The sequence below is a fragment of the Balaenoptera acutorostrata genome, chromosome 4, assembly GCF_949987535.1.
Source record: "Balaenoptera acutorostrata chromosome 4, mBalAcu1.1, whole genome shotgun sequence".
Lineage (NCBI taxonomy): Eukaryota > Metazoa > Chordata > Mammalia > Artiodactyla > Balaenopteridae > Balaenoptera > Balaenoptera acutorostrata.
Window position 1 is genome coordinate 26,484,064 of NC_080067.1, and position 17,838 is coordinate 26,501,901.

The 17,838-nt window shown below is 45.3% G+C and overlaps 1 protein-coding gene across 1 annotated transcript in view; it reads left to right on the forward strand.

Annotated features, from left to right (window-relative positions):
* The window catches only part of CLSTN2 (calsyntenin 2), a 643,531-nt gene that overhangs the window by 582,238 nt on the left and 43,455 nt on the right, over positions 1-17,838 (forward strand). The gene's annotated exons all lie outside the window — the stretch shown is intronic.

Consider the following 17,838-nt stretch of genomic DNA (forward strand, 5'->3'; position numbering starts at 1 on the left):
AAAACCTCAAATAAAGAATCTAACATTATACCTAAAGGAACTAGAGAAAGAAGAACAAACAAAACCCAAAGTTAGCAGAAGGAAAGAAATCATAAAGATCAGAGCAGAAATAAATGAAATAGAAACAAAGAAAACAATAACAAAGATCAATAAAACTAAAAGCTGGTTCTTTGAGAAGATAAACAAAATTGATAAACCATTAACCAGACTCATCAAGAAAAAGAGGGAGAGGACTCAAATCAATAAAATTAGAAATGAAAAAGTAGAAGTTACAATAGACACCATAGAAATACAAAGCATCCTAAGAGACTACTACAAGCAACTCTATGCCAATAAAATGGACAACCTGGAAGAAATGGACAAATTCTTAGAAAGGTATTAACCTTCCAAGACTGAACCAGGAAGAAATAGAAAATAATGAACAGACCAATCACAAGTAATGAAATTGAAACTGTGATTAAAAATCTTCCAACAAACAAAAGTCCAGTACCAGATGGCTTCACAGGTGAATTCTATCAAACATTTAGAGAAAAGGTAACACCCGTCCTTCTCAAACTCTTCCAAAAAATTGCAGAGGAAGGAACACTCCCAAACTCATTCTATGAGGCCACCATCCCCCTGATACCAAAACCAGACAAAGATACCACAAAAAAAGAAAATTACAGACCAATATCATTGATGAGTATAGATGCAAAAATCCTCAACAAAATACTAGCAAACAGAATCCAACAACACATTAAAAGGATCATACACCATGATCAAGTGGGATTTATCCCAGGGATGCAAGGATTCTTCAATATACGTAAATCAATCAATGTGATAAACCATATTAACAAATTGAAGAATAAAAGCCATATGATCATCTCAATAGATGCAGAAAAAGCTTTTGACAAAATTCAACACCCATTTATGATAAAAACTCTCCAGAAAGTGGGCATAGAGGGAACCTACCTCAACATAATAAAGGCCACATATGACTAACCCACAGTAAACATCATTCTCAATGGTGAAAAACTTAAAGGATTTCCTCTAAGATCAGGAGCAAGACAAGGATGTCCATTCTCACCACTATTCAACAGAGTTTCAGAAGTCCTAGCCACAGCAATCTTAGAAGAAAAATAAATAAAAGGAATACAAATTGGAAAAGAAGAAGTAAAACTTTCACTGTTTGCAGATGACATGATACTATACATGGAGAATCCTAAAGATGCCACCAGAAAACTACTAGAGCTAATCAATGAATTTGGTTAAGTTGCAGGATACAAAATTAATGCACAAAAATCTCTTGCACTCCTATACACTAATGATGAAAAATCTGAAAGAGAAATTAAGGAAACACTCCCATTTACCATTGCAACCAAAAGAATAAAATACCTAGGAATAAACCTACCTAGGGAGACAAAATACCTGTATGCAGAAAACTATAAGACACTGATGAAAGAAATTAAAGATGATATCAACATATGGAGAGATATACCATGTTCTTGGATTGGAAGAATCAATATTGTGAAAATGACTATACTACCCAAAGCAATCTACAGATTCAATGCAATGTCTATCAAATTACCAATGGCATTTTTTACAGAACTAGAACAAAAAATGTTAAAATTTGTATGGAGACACAAAAGACCCCAAATAGCCAAAGCAGTCTTGAGGGGAAAAAACGGAGCTGGAGGAATCAGACTCCCTGACTTCAGGCTATACTACAAAGCTACAGTAATCAAGACAATATGGTACTGGCACAAAAACAGAATCATAGATCAATGGAACAAGATAGAAAGCCCAGAGATAAACCCATGCACCTATGTTCAACTAATCTATGGCAAAGGAGGCAAGGATATACAATGGAGAAAAGACAGTCTCTTCAATAAGTGGTGCTGGGAGAACTGGACAGCTACATGTAAAAGAATGAAATTAGAACACTCCCTAACACCATACACAAAAATAAACTCAAAATGGATTAGAGAACTAAATGTAAGACCGGACAATATAAAACTCTTAGAGGAAAACATAGGAAGAACACTCTTTGACATAAATCACAGCAAGATCTTTTTTGATCCACCTCCTAGAGGAATGGAAATAAAAACAAAAATAAACAAATGGGACCTAATGAAACTTCAAAGCTTTTGTACAGCAAAGGAAACCATAAACAAGACGAAAAGACAACCCTCAGAATGGGAGAAAATATTTGCAAACGAATCAACGGACAATGGATTAATCTCCAAAATATATAAACAGCTCATACAGCTCAATATGAAAAAAGCAAACACCCCAATCCAAAAATGGGCAGAAGACCTAAATAGACATTTCTCCAAAGAAGACATACAGATGGCCAAGAAGCACATGAAAAGCTGCTCAACATCACTAATTACTAGAGAAATGCAAATCAAACCTACAATGAGGTATCACCTCACACCAGTTAGAATGGGCATCATCAGAAAATCTACAAACAACAAATGCTGGAGAGGGTGTGGAGAAAAGGGAACCCTCTTGCACTGTTGGTGGGAATGTAAATTGATAGAGCCACTATGGAGAACAGTATGAAGGTTCCTTAAAAAACTAAAAATAGAATTACCATATGACCCAGCAATCCCACTACTGGGCATATACCCAGAGAAAACCATAATTCAAAAAGACACATGCACTCCAATGTTCATTACCGCACTAACAATAGCCAGATCATGGAAGTAACCTAAATGCCCATCGACAGATGAATAGATAAAGAAGATGTGGTACATATATACAATGGAATATTACTCAGCCATAAAAAGGAACGAAATTGGGTCATTTGTAGAGATGTGGATGGATCTAGAGACTGTAGACTTACTTCTACAGAGTGAAGTAAGTCAGAAAGAGATAAACAAATATCGTATATTAACGCATATATGTGGAACCTAGAAAAATGGTACAGATGAACTGGTTTGCAGGACAGAAATTGAGACACAGATGTAGAGAACAAACGTAAGGGCACCAAGGGGGGAAAGCGGTGGGGAGGTGGGGGTGGTGGTGTGATGAATTGGGCAATTGAGATTGACATGTATACAGTGATGTGTATAAAATTGATGACAAATAAGGACCTGCTGTATAAAAAAATAAATTAAATAAAATTCAAAAATTTAAAAAAAAGAAAGAAAGAAAAGCATATTTGAAAATTAGGAATACACTCCTATCTGTGAGGGAGAGAGAAACTTTCTAATAGATACAGGCAATCCCACCATGGAACCAAAGCAAACCAGTCAAACAGGAGTCTGCAGTCGTGAATCTCGAATGTGGCTTGTGCTCAGATCATGTCGAACTGGGGAACGTGTTCCTGAATCAGAGTCAGGGGGTGTGCTCTTTTGCTCTCTTTTTCTGCCTGCATTGGACTAGTGTTGTGTTGTTACTGCTGGTTTGGCTTTCATGTGGGTTTAGTGGGTTGGAGAAAATAATAAGGAAGCAAGGCCATCTGAAATCAGGAGACACCTTGCCCACTCCATAAGCTGCCTCTGATGAAATCACCTTACTTCTCAGGCATGTACTTTTCTCATTTGTTGAGCGCATAAACACCCATCCATTCATCCTCCCAGGGACTCTGAGGAGAATATGGGATAATATGATGGGTACTTTGAAAATAATAAGGTATTATTTCATTAATGGAAGATGATGAGGGCCGTCACCATTAATTATGGTTATTAAGTATCTATTATTAATACAAATTAATCCTAAATCTCATGAGGAATGAGGTGGGTATAAATAAATAAATGAGACCTAAATGAATGGGTTTAAAGGCAGTCATGATAGTGATTGAGCACCAGCCTGGCTCCTCTCACTTCTAGGTGAGTGTTGGGGAGAGGGGAGACCCCCTGACCCTGCTTAATGGAGTGAGTCTGTTGAGAAAGCTGGCCCTGCACTCAACACATCTGATGAATGAGGCACCTCCTCCCCAAAGCAACCCATCCCTCCTTCCCTTTAGAAGAAATAGAAGAAAAATAGGCTTTCTTCTATTCTCCCTCTCTCCTTCTGACTAGCTAATTCCCCTGAATTGCCATCCCTTCCTCCTTAGGCTAAGGGACTGAAGATGTGATCTGGACCGGGGTGTTTGCAAGCGCTGTCCCCATCCCTCTGACACTCTCTAACACCCTTTGCAGGCCATCCTCCAGCAAACCTGTAGGAGTCGGCCTCCCCTGCCCACCCTGCGGGACACCCTGCAGCTCAATGCTGCGGGATGAAATGGAATGCTTCCAGAGGCCTCACCTCCTCTCCCAAGGCCCTCCAGCCTCCCACAGTGCCTACTTCCACTTGACCTGCAGGAGCCCTTACCAGACACACTATTCAAATTCACATCCGACAATAGATTGTTCTTTCTTTCTTGAGTGGTAGCACCACATTGTGGTTTAGAGCGGAGCCACTCAATTTTAATGTGCAAGCCCATCACCTGGAGATCTTGTTAGAAAGCAGATTCTGATTCAGAGGGTCGGGGTGGGGTCTGAGATTCTAGTTACTAACCAGCTCCCTGGGGACACCTGTGCTGCTAGCAGGTGCTGCTGCCTATGGACGGCTCACACTTTGCTCAGCAAGGCTTTCCAGCCAGGCTCTGGACACAGACTCACTGTGAGACCTTGGGAAAGTTATTTAGCCTCCATGGATCTGTGAAATGGGGAAAATAATATTACCACCTCCAAGAGTTGTTGGAAGAACTGAATAAGGCAATGCGTGCTAAGTTCTTAGCCCAGTGAGTGGCGCAGAGCAGATGAGAGAGGTCAGTACTCACTGTACCACTGATGAGTGGGGATCACAGGAAGATGAAGTGGGAGCTTTCTCTTAAGGGTGCCTTTCCCTGGGGAGACATTTCAGAGATTTTGAAGAGCACATCGTTCAGGCTTAGCACTGCCTGGAACCAAGGCCAACTAATTCCATACCTCTGAATGCAAAGACCGTTAGCATTTTAGGAAAACAAGCCCCTATTAAACAGCATTTAGTTCGTGGGGAAACCTGGCTTTGGGGAGATTGGGTAGTTCTCCAGCTATATTGTGTGTGGCCAGCCTCACCCATTTAAATGTCTTTAGGTAGATGGGATTCTTGTTTGTTTGTTTATATAAAGTGGCCATAGGTTACACATAATGAGGAACCCTCTTGAAGATACTGAGGGCATTCAGGGGTCAGAGCAACTGCGCCTGGCATCAGTGAAGGATTTGGGGCTGGGGTGGAGAGGTGGAGAGCAGTGTGGAGAGTAGGGTGTGGAGAGGTAGGAGCTGGCCTGGGTGGGCCAATCAGGGTGGGCGAAGTAGGAGAAGGAGGGGCAAGCGATGGAAGTAGGGTGCAGAATGGAGCCTAGAACCAAAAGACAACAGTGTGTTTGGAGAAGCAGGGATTATGAGTTGGGTAAGATGGGTGTGTTTGTTTCCTATTGTTATTGTACAAGTTGCCACACACTTATAGCTTCAAACAACACAAATTTATCTTACAGTTTGGAGGTCAGATGTCTGAAATCGGGACTAAAATCATGGGGTTGGAAGGGCTGTGTTCTTTCTGGGAGCCCTAGGGGAGAATGGGGTTCCTTGCCCTTTCCAGCTTCTGGAGGCTGCCCACATTCTTTGGCTCGCAGCCCCTTCCTCCTTCTTCAAAGTCAGCACTCACACCACGCCAGCCTCTGCTTCCTCACATCACCTCTGACTCTTCTGCCTCCCGTTCACTTATAAGGACGCTTGAGATTACATGGGGTTTACCCAGATCATCCAGGCTAATTTCTCATCTCAAAATCCTTCACTTAATCACTTCTGAAGATCCCCTTTGCCAAGTAAGGGAATATAGTCACAGATTTCAGGGATTAGGGTAGAGACATCTTTGGGGGCCATTAGTCTGCCTACCAGTTGGGGGTGACTTAAATCCTGGATGTCTGTCTCCCAGGCTTTTGTGAGAAATGCAACTTATTAAGGAAGTTCCTAAAAAAGAAAAAGAAAAGTTTATTTAAGAGTTTGGAACAAAGGGAAAAAGCTTTTCATGACCCAGCTATATTAGCAGGTTTGTAAGGAGAACCTCCCCCTCACACAGGGACTGAGGACCAAGGTCATACACGGCATCCTGGTAAAGTCACCTTCATCAGGATCTCTGAGGAAGAGCCAGAGGAGAGGCAAGGCAGCCCGCAGTCCATGAGGACCTGGGAGAGCACCCGTCCTTGGCCTTCCCTCCCTCTCCTCAGCACCACCCTCTGCTTACCTCATAAATGGAGAAACTCCCTTAGAGCCTCGGTGTATGTAGGACAAATTCTCCTGTGCGCTTTTCCTTAACTCTCACACTATACCACACTCATAACTCTTCTGATACCAGATGTGTTTTTTTTTCTTTTCCACACCAAGCAATTTTGTCCAACACCGGCTGGGTGTCCTACAATTCAATTCAATTCTGACACTAACTGGAGTTAGCACAGATCCCAGAGATTAAGGGCTCAGTCACAGGAGACGGCTCCCACTTCAGATGCCGATCGCAAGTAGTAGGTTCCCAGGTTACCCACCACTTCTGTCTAGCTCAGCTACAAATCGGGGGTTCCCACGACCCCCTCCTTGGAGTTGATCATTTGCTAGGACAGCTCACAGAATTCAGGGGAACATTTACTTATGTTTATCAGTTTTATATAATAAAATATACAGATAAAGGACACTGATGAACAGCCAGATGAAAAGATACATAGGGCGAGGTCTGGAAGGGTCCCAAACTCAGGATTGTCTGTCCCCATGAAATTGGGATGTGTTCCCCTCCCAGTCCCAGTACAGGTGTTCACCACCCTGGAAGTTCCCCAAACCCCACTGGGATTTTTATAGAGGTTTCATCATGTAGGCATGATAGATTACTAACTCTTTTTCCAGTCCACCTCCCCTCTCCCCTCGCCATAAAATAGTGGGTAGGACTGAAAATTCCAAGCTTCCCATCATGGCTTGGCCCTTCTGGTGACTGTCCTCCATCCACCAAATGTCACCTCATTAGAACAAATGACATTTCTATCACACAGGAGATTCCTAGGGGGTTAGGAGCTTGGTGTCAGATGCTCCTATCACTTAGGAAATTGCAAAGGTCTTAGGAGCTCTGTGTCAGGAACTGGGGTCAAAGACTAAACGTTAGAACAAAAGATTCTCCTAGCACCCTTATTTACAAGGATTTTTAGGTCAGGAACCAGAAGTAGAGACCAATATTTTATTTACGTATATATCTTATTATCTTACTCACACTCAAGCATAAGAATGAATGCTCTATGAAGTGGTTTTAAGTCTGAGCATCTCCCCCACTTCTGCCACATCACTAGAGAGGGAACCTCAGAGGCATGGCCTGGCAGAGCCAAGGCTCCAGGCTCCCCGAGCAGAACCTCAGCCTCTTCCACATGAGGCAGGGTGCCTAGCACATGGCAGGCTGCATGAGTATTTATTGAATGGATGAATGAATGAATGAATATAGTGTGCAGACTTTTCAATGGGATTAAATTATTTAATTAGGGATTCTCCCTTTTTTTAAATTAATTAATTAATTAATTTATTTATTTATTTATTTTGGCTGTGTTGGGTCTTCGTTTCTGTGCGAGGGTTTTCTCTAGTTGTGGCGAGCGGGGGCCACTCTTCATCGTGGTGCGCGGGCCTCTCACTGTCGCGGCCTCTCTTGTTGCAGAGCACAGGCTCCAGACGCGCATGCACAGTAGTTGTGGCTCACGGGACTAGTTGCTCCGCGGCACGTGGGATCTTCCCAGACCAGGGCTCAAACCCGTGTCCCCTGCACTGGAAGGCAGATTCTCAACCACTGCGCCACCAGGGAAGCCCAGGGATTCTCCTTTTATGTGTACTTCCTGAACACCTATAACATCTCACAGTTTACCATTATTACACAGGATTCAAAGAATCTTCTTTCCTCAAACCAAAACACAGTGGTGACCTATGTGGCCACTTTGATGTTTCTGTCATGGTGCGTGGTAGGATGAAATGCTGGGCATAGCCTTGGAGCACTTTCTACGTCCCAGCCCTGCACTTTGGGAACATGGCAGAAACAAAAGAAGGCTGTTAGGGGTTGAACTGGGTCCCTCCGAAACAGATGCTAAAGTCCTAACCTCCAATACCTCGGAATGTAACCTTATTTGCAAAGTTGTTGTGAATGGAATTAGTTAAGATGAGGTCATACTGGAGTAGGGTGGGGCCCCAACCCAATATGACTCGTGTCCTTATAAAAAGATGGCCATGTGAAGACGGAGGATTGGAGGGATGCATCTGTGAGCCCAGGAGGGCCCGTGGCTACCCAACACTAGGCATGGAGCAGACCTTCCCTCAGAACCCTCAGAAGGACCAACCCTGCCGACACCTTGATCTCAGAGTTCTAGCCCACAGAACTGTAAGACCAATAGTTCTTGGTCTTATAAGACTGGTGGGTGGTCCTTCATTGTAGCAGCCCTAGCAGCCTAATACAAAGGCCAACACAGAATCGTGGACTTAGACCTTCCCAATCCTGTTTGAAGACTTTGTAAAACCTGGTCCTTGAACAGTGTAGCTTGGATAGAAGCCAGGATGAATGAGCCACACTTCTCTATGTTAATGTGGAAGCCCATTTGTATTTTCTGATATCTACAGTCAGACCCAAGCTTGGAACCAGCAGGTGCTTTGCACCCTATCAGCACTCAGAAGTCCATGCTGTGTGACTACCCTGGGCTTGGAGCTGGTCAGAGCACCCCACCTTCTCTCCAAAGCCAGGGAAGGTTGGTGCTGGCAGGTTTTTGTGTTTCTTTGGGTGTTTGGGGGGGGCAGGGGAAGTGGGGAGGGAGAAGAGATATTGCTGGATCTTAGACTGTTCCCAAAGCTTTGTATGAGACTAAAACCCAGGTGTGAAAATTCCACATGGTGAATCTCCCTAACAGACTGTTCTTAAGACCTTGGATATGCTAATGGATTTAAAACCACAACTGTTCCCTAAAGATTTCCACAAATTCTTCCAAACTTAATGGCCTGATTTGTAGTTCAAACAAAGAACCCAATTTCTTTGCTGTGGAATTCCAAGCTGAGGCAACCTGTTCACATGCTTTCCCTGGAGGTCCCTGTGAAATGCAAATAGGCCTCTCTACAGAAATCTCTCTGCAAGGGGGATCAGGTGATCCACTTACGGCAGGGATGGATCTTTTCTGGAGCAGCCATGTGATGCTCACAGCCAAGGCCCATTGACAGTCTGTAATTATAATCAGGCACTCCAGAGGCCACCAGAGCAAGATCAGTGTGGGAAGCCCACACGGTGGAGCATCTGTGCTGGAGATTCAGCCTCTCCATTTGGAAGGCACACTTGTCTCAGCTACTCTGCCAGAGAGCTGACAGATACACACCGGGCGGGCATGTGGTCGAAGGTGAGACAGGTTAGCCACGTGGCACCTGGTTTACGGACCCAATACCTGAGGAAATCTTGGTGAGATTTGAGATGTAGGACCTGCTGGCTGACTTGTCCTGTGCTGTGTCTTTGGAGATGGAAACACTTAACCAATTCCATTCAAGATCAGCTCAATTTTCCAAAGGGGCAGACTTTCTTATTTGAATTATTCAGAGGAGTTTTATTCACCCACACTGAGATATATATCAACTAAACTATAATTATGTTTCTCTAAAGATATCCACTGAGATGCCTCCTTTTTTTTTTTTTTTTTTAAACTTTCAAGGAGAAGTCAGACTGTGTATTTCTGGACAACCAGCCTCAATATTCTGACTGGCAGGATGAAAAATTAATTTTCTTCAAATACATTATTGAATAGTTAGCTGCGTCTCAGCAACCTGTTTAATATACTGGGGTCCCCTTCAAAGAGCCTATGATTCATTCTCATCTTTGCCAAGGGATAACGTTCAAAGGCACCTGATTACAGGAAACAGGAGTTCTGGGCTCCAGCCCTGCCACTAACAAGCTCTTTCGCCTTGAACGAGTCCCTGATATTCTCTGGGCCCAAAGGCTGGTCGAAGGCTCCAGAGGACCCTCCCACCTGCTCTTCTGCAGCTCCTCACAGACATCCATTCCTCCCTCTCTACCTGAAGGCAGGAGCCTGAGGGCTCCCTAGGATGGGGTCTGTCCTCCTTGACACAGCATGAATCTTTGCCACCCACCTCTCCTTCTTTGCACATCTCTCCGTATACTGCTCGCTGGGCTTCCAGGTCTTTTAAGTGCTCCCTTCACCTTATTTTTAGAAAGGTCATTGGGCACTTGGTACCCAGGATTTGGTCCCTATCATGGCTGAGAGGCTGTGTGCCCAGTAACAGAGGAAAAGGCCTTAGGGGAGAGCAGAGAGGGCTTTGCAGAACATGACAGCTGTTCACCTATCCATTCATGCTTTCACTCATGCGATCTACATTTACCAAGAACCTGGAGACAGACGTGGTCCTTGCCCTCATGGATCTCAGAGTCAAGGACTGGCCTCACCAATAAGATAACCAGCAGCCACGTGTGACTGTCAAACCCTTGAAATGTGGCTAGTCTGAGCTGAGACGTGCTGTTAGTGTGACATGCACAATGGATGGCAAAGACTTCATAAGAAAAACGTAATGTACAATATCTAAGTTTTAATATTGATTACATGTTGAAATGATAAATGAATGTATCAGATTAAATAGAGCATAGTATTAAAGTTAATTCACTGTAGCTACTAGAAAATGCCGGATTATATATGTGCCTTGAGTGTTGAGAGGGACTTGGGAAGGTGGAGGTGGGCGGGGATGGTGTGGGCTGGCACAGAATAGCCTGGGTGGCATGGTGGGGAGAGAGGCAGCACAAGAGGGCTGGGCACGTCCTGGACCACATGCGGGGAGGGCAGAGGGCTCATGTCAGGAGCAATGGAAGTGGTTGAGGGTAATGAGGGGCAGTCAAACACCAGCCATAACCCCTACTTTCCTTAAGCGCTCACTATGTCAGGCGCTGTTCTAAGTGTTTTGTATGTACTAAGTCATATAAATGCGGTACTCATGAGGTGGTTACTACTGTCATCATTTCCATTTTATAGATGAAGAAACTGAGGCACAGAGAGGGGGTGTGGCTTGCTTGTCCTGTCACGTTTTGCTCTTCCATAGCCAGGAAGTGGTCAAATGAGAATTTGAACCCATGAGGCCTGATTCCAGAGCGTCAGCGTTGAACATGCTACAGCCCCTCTCTAGGGTCAGGCTGAGGGGTGAGCAGCTTGTGGGGAATGGGCACCTCCACAGGTTTGGGGCAGCACAGAGCCCAGCCTGAGGAGACAGGAAGGCTCCTGGGGACAGGGAGTTTGGGGGAGAAGGGCAGAGACTGATGCTTCCATGACACCTGCTCTGCCAGGTTCTCTGCCCACCCTGTCACGAGCTGTCCCCTCACCCTCTGTGCTCCAGCCACAGGGCCACCGCCTGCACTGTTCCCTCTGCCTTGAACATTCTTAGCCCCATCGGCCCCCTCACCTGCCTCCTTTCCTTCACCATCACTTCCGGTCTCCATAACTAGGTAAACCTCCCCTTCATAGTATTTCTTTTAGATATAATGTTACATTTATTTATGTGAGCGTTTTATTTTCTGCCTATTCCCTTAGGGAAGGAACTGCATCTATTTTTCCTCACTTTTTATACTCAACACCTAGAATAATTCCTGACCCATAACTGCCATCAATAAATATCCACTGAATACATAATCAAATCTTCCTGCAACATGGGTGTTCTATCCATTGCACAAATAAAGAAACTGGCACTCAGCAAGTTTAAGAAACTTGCCCCAGGTCCAAGTCCAGGTAAGAGGGCAGAGGGGAAATTTCCTCCAAGCTAGCTCACTCCAAAACCACTGCCTCTCAGTGGGACTGTAAGTATGTGCTGATGCCCCCAGGATAGGCATCAAAGCTAGAGGCTGCAGGGAGGCCTGAGCAATAGGCATGGACCCTTCCCTGGCCAGAGTCATACTGGGACTCACCCATATCTGACAACTTTCGCCCTCCTTCCTTTACCCCATGAGGCTCCCACCTTCCAGAGCTCTCCATGTCTGCTGAGCTTTTGCAATCCTTCCTCTTGGGCTGCCAACCTGGTAAGGTTGCCAGAATTCCAAGTGTTTGACACACATATGGCCTCATCCCGATGACCATGCTCCAGCTTCCTGAGCTGGACTCTTGTCACCCTTTTCTTTCTTTTTTTTTTTTTTTAAAAAAAACCAGACATTTATTTTTCACAGTTCTAGAGGCTGGAATCCAAGATTAGGGTTGTCACCCTTTTCTAGAGGAACCAGTTCCACTGTTGCTGGCTTTTACTGTAATCATTCATTCGTTCAGTAATTGTCAAATGGCCATCATTTCCCTTATACCATACCTCGAGAAGCTCACAGTCTTTTGCAGGAGGGGGTTGCACCCACAGGATGAGATTCTAAACACCTCTGCCCCATCCTAAAGTGACTCGATTTCAACCCCCTTTCTCGAGCCGAGCGATCTGCTTGGTCTTTGTGCCGTTGATTACGATCAGGGAAAGAGCACCAGAGGAGAAATAGTCTCTTTCCTAACTGTCTAACTGAAGACATGTGCTTCCCGGCCTGTTAAAATATTGAACTCACTCTGTACATGGTTGCTTACAACCTACAACAGGCAGGCCTTGCCTCCGAGGCTCAGATCGGAGGCCCGGGGCCCTGACAGATGTCAGCTGTTCAGGAAATTCAGGAGGAAAATGTCTGCAGATGAATTCCATGGCACGTCCCGGAAACAAAAACCAGGGAGGAGGGAAAAAGCTGGGCAGGCTTGAGAGGCTTTTTGTTTTGGGGGGCAAGGGAGTCCTAATGCTTAATGGGGGAAGCTGGGAGAAATGTGTGATCAGAGGCAGGAAAACTTCAGGGTCGGGAGGGAGGGATGCGGGGAGGCGGGGGTGGGAGACGGTGGCATATGGTGGACAGTGGGAAACACTGGTGGAAATCTTCCTGGTTTGTTCACTGTAGCATTCCCAGTGCCCAGAAGTGCCTGGGACATAGTGGGCGCTCAATCAACCTGTGTTGAATGAACTGAATGAATCTCACACCATGTGCCTTCTGAGATTTTTTTGTTCCAGGTGATGTTCATAGGTGCCCAACAGGAAAATAAAATAAATGAGGTCAGAAAATTCGGCAAACTGACTATTCTATCTGCCGCGTTAGCATATTAAGTTCTCTGAGGCAGAGGTTCTCAAACTTAGCCCATCTGAATCACCTGGAGGGCCTGTTGAAACACAAGCTGCCAGGCCCCACCTCCAGAGTTTCTGTTCAGTGGGTCTGGGGCAGGGCCTGAGAATTTGCATGTCTAGCAAGTTCCTCAACGTCTTAGCTCAGGCTGCTATAACAAAATACCACAGACCAGCAATTTAGACAACAGACATTTATTTTCTCACAGTTCTGGAGTCTGGGAAGCCTAAGATCCAGGTTCCTGAAGGTCTGATTGCTAGTGAAGTCCCACTCCCTGGGTTGCAGATGGCTGCCTTCTCCCTGTCTCTCGTGACAGAGAGAAAAGGAGGGGGCTCTGGTCTTTCTTCCTCTTCTAATAAGTGCACTAATCCCACCATGGGGGCCCCACCCGCATGACCTCATCGAAACCTAAGTATCTCCCAGAGACCTCACCTACAAACATCATCACATTGGGGGTTAGGCCTTCAACATATGCATTTTGAGGGGATACAAACATTCAGTTCATAGCACTAGGTGATGCTGATGCTGCTGGTCCAGGGACCACACTCTGAGAACCCCAGTTCTGAGTCACCTTGTGAAAAGAAATCTGTTTTACTGTGTTCAGTAAAACTTTTCCAAACTATTCTTGTCCCTGGAAGCCATTGTTCATGGTACATCTTGCAGGACAGTGTTTTACAAAACCCAGTTGGGAAAGAAGCCTGAAAGGGTCTGCAGAGAAAATTTTCCTGAGTGATGGCTAGTGAGGGACCACATCTCCATTGGCTGGTCCCGTCCCGCTTACTCACTCCTGCAGGACACAGAGCCCTTGGAATGCACAGTCCCTACTTCACTGAGAGCATGATTTCTGCCCTAACCTCTGGCTCGCACATCAACTCAGGCAACCCTACCTCTGTGGGGCTTTGCAGGATTTGCCAATTAGCCCAGGCCTGGGCAAGAGAAGCTTTGGCCTGGATGAGAGACTAATTGAAGTGCACTTTTTCACTAAGTGGAAATGAGGCCCATCAGTAAGGCCTGAAAGTTAAGGGATCTTCCCAGAGTGTCATGCTGGAGGGTGGTGGGAAGGAATAAACCAGCTGGTCCAGTGAGTTGGTTATGTAGGCAAAAATCATAGAATGGTGCCAGAGTACCAGGCAAATCATTGGTGCCTAATAACGGTGTGTCTTCTCTCCCCATGGATGAGTGTAAATCCCGGGTGCTAGCGATTCTTGATTTACACTCTCCAAGCACAAATTACGACAACAGTTTTTCAGGATGGTTTTGAGGATTTGCCTGAATGTTCCTCAACCAAATTGCAAATGGGGGTGGTCTCTTTGACTCAGATTACCTTTCATGTTTCCTGCTCCCTTGTGCTCCACTGCCCTGAGTCAGCAGTTGCTTTTTTTTTTTTTTTTAACATCTTTATTGGAGTATAATTGCTTTACAATGGTGTGTTAGCTTCTGCTTTATAACAACATGAATCAGCTATACATATACATATATCCCCATATCTCTTCCCTCTTGCATCTCCCTCCCTCCCACTCTCCCTATCCCACCCCGCTAGGTGGTCACAAAGCACCTAGCTGATCTCCCTGTGCTATGCGGCTGCTTCCCACTAGCTATCTATTTTACATTTGGTAGTGTATATATGTCCATACCACTCTCTCACTTTGTCCCAGCTTACCCTTCCCCCTTGCTGTATCCTCAAGCCCATTCTCTAGTAGGTCTGTGTCTTTATTCCTGTATGGCCCCTAGGTTCTTCACGACCTTTTTTTTTTTTTCAGATTCCATATATATGTGTTAGCGTACAGTATTTGTTTTTCTCTTTCTGACTTACTTCACTCTGTATGACAGACTCTAGGTCCATCCACCTCACTACAAATAACTCAATTTCGTTTCTTTTTATGGCTGAGTAATATTCCATTGTATATATGTGCCACATCTTCTTTATCCATTCATCTGTTGATTGCTTTTTGACAGGAGGCCCAGCGGGTGCTTTCTAAGCTGTCATAAACACCTACCGCTGAAAACCCACTGAACTTCTCCCTGCCAGTTCGGAAGTGCAGGCAACCTCCTGGGGAAATCTTAAATAGATTTACAAATAAGGGTGGCATCTTTGCTTTGGCATGTGGTTGATCTTGGCACTAACCAAGACCTCATCTTCCTAATGTTCCAAAACAGTGGCCTGAGGCCAGATGGCCTTGCAAATCCTCAGTGAGAACCCAATTTGCATGGTTTCTGCCCTCCTGGTTCAATAGCTCTCCATTTCAGGAGCTCTCCAGTTCAGTTTTGACCTACCCTGCAAGAGCTTATGTAGCTTATGTGTCCACTGTCATCTGAATCTAACACTTGATAAGGCTGTTGCAATAAAGAAAAGCTTTCTAGAACACAAGGCACTAAAATAAATTAACACACTGCTTAGCATGGAGTACAAATTTCTCAGGATCCCAGCCCCACTGCTCTCCACTAACCTCACCGCTGGCCTCACACATCTGACAGGATGCTGGTTGGAATGTATCCTTCTATCATGCATAGAATTTATCTCTCTTAATTGCTTTATCAAATTTTTCATTTTGCTCTAATCTCATCTCTCTCTGAGCTCATCTCCGGCAGGAATTGTCCTGCTCATGCCCTAGGTTGTGGGCACATGTCTGTCCAGAGGTTTTGAGTATGTCTTTGATAAAGGCCTAAAGACTTCAAGGATGCATTTTTTTTTTAAATATCTATTTATTTATTTATTTTTATTTTTGGCTGCGTCAGGTCTTAGTTGAGGCATGCGGGATCTTTCGTTGTGGCTCAAGGGCTCTTTGTTGTGGTACACGGGCTTCTCTATAGTTGTGGCACGCAGGCTCCAGAGCGCGTGGTCTCAATAGGTACGGTGCGCAGGCTTAGTTGCCCCACGGCATGTGGGATCCTAATTCCCTGACCAGGGATCCAACCCGCGTCCCTTGCATTGGAAGGCGGATTCTTAACCAATGGACACCAGGGAACTCCCAAGGATGCATTTTTAAAGTAGTGTCTGAGTTCTGGATTTCCACACCGTGTGGGCTGTTTACACTTGGAGCCAATGCGCATGCTTAGAGCAGGCTTGGGGGTGTAACATCTCAGAGGAGACACGTGTCAGAGAGGTTGGCTGGTTTCCTCCCAGCATCCTTAGGTTGATGTCAGTGGTTGTCCCAAGACCCAGGCTTCAGACAGTCCCAGGCTTTATGCAGACATGCCAATTAGAGTTTTCTTTGCACAGGGGACCTGAGACATTCCTCGTTCTCGTGGGCTTCGAAACCATGGCTGATAGCCTGAGCCTTTCTAACTCTCTTATTTTTGTTTTATTTTGTTATTGTTGTTGTTATAGTTTGTGCAGCATCTCAGTGTATTTGGAAAAGAAAAGAGTTTCCATGTTTGTTCAGGTTGAAAATATGCTCTAAGCATTGGGGGTGCTTTATTTTAGCTCATTTCTCACAGTAACCCTATGATGTAGATACTATTATTATCCTCACTGTACAGATGAAGGAGTTGAGGATTAGGAAGCTTTATGTATTTTCCCAAAGTCCAGAACATGATTCCCCAGAAATTCCTAAAGCAGGCGTGACACCCAACCCATGACCCCAGGCTCGACCTGCGTGGACTCTCCACCCCCTCCTTGGCTGCCCTGCTCACCACACTCTGTGGCTGCCTTCAGCCCCAGGGCAGCCCCTCACTCTGTCCGCCCCCCACTCATACCAAAGCTTTCCCACCCTTCCCCTGCTATATTTGGTCTTCTCCACCTGCTGAAATGCTTTCCATCTTGCGACAGCCTGTCCCAGACACACTTTCTCAGCCTTTCCCCTCTCTAGTACGTATTATAAGTTCTGAGTAGGAGTGAGGGTGAAGAGGTGAGAGTGGGCAAGAGAAGCATCATCAGAACTTGGCAGTAACTTAGCTGGAGGGAGGGGCAGAGGGAGGAAGTTGAAAGCAATGCTTGGATGACAGATCGGATAAAGGAGCATTTGCTGAGGAAGGGAACACAGAACAGGGAGCAGGCAGGGCTGGAGCACGGGGCTGTAGAGCTCAATTTTGGACATGGTGAGTTTGAAGTGCCTGTGGAACATCTAGTGGACCATTCAGGGGCAATCTGACATGTGAGTCCATTGCTCAGAAGATACGTATCTGCTCAAGATCCTGATTTGGCAGTCTGCATGCAAAGCTGAACCAGTGGTTGTGTATGGAATGGAAAGAAGAGAGGCCAAGCGGGGAAGCCCACCATGGGGTTGTGGTTCACTTAACTTCCAATAGAAACGCCTTGAGATTAGAAACCATGTCATTCCTTTCCCTGTATTTTCTAATAATTTTCTGCCTAAGACAGAACTGGTCCTCCTGCTTTATAGGGTTGCAGTGAGGATTAAATAGTACAAAGAAGAGGAAAAGCTGCTTTGACATTGAGAAGCATGTTCCAAAATTGATTGTTGCTATGACAACCATCCTCCTCCAGCCCCCAAACGCCCATAAGTCCTGTTGCCTAAAGAAGAAAAGCTGTTCAAGTCCTCGGGCCTCAGTTCCAAGCTATCCTTGCAGCCTCATCTCCCACTCCTCACCTTACCCAAACCAACATGACCCCTCCAAGCTCTGTGTCTGTGCTCCTTCCCTCCTCCCAGTGCAGTCAGACACCCGCCCCCTCCACTACATCACCCTGGTGCCTTGCACAAATCTGTGGACATGAGTCACAACAGTTACAAGCCTTTCTGTCAATTCTGTGTCTGAACTGGAAGC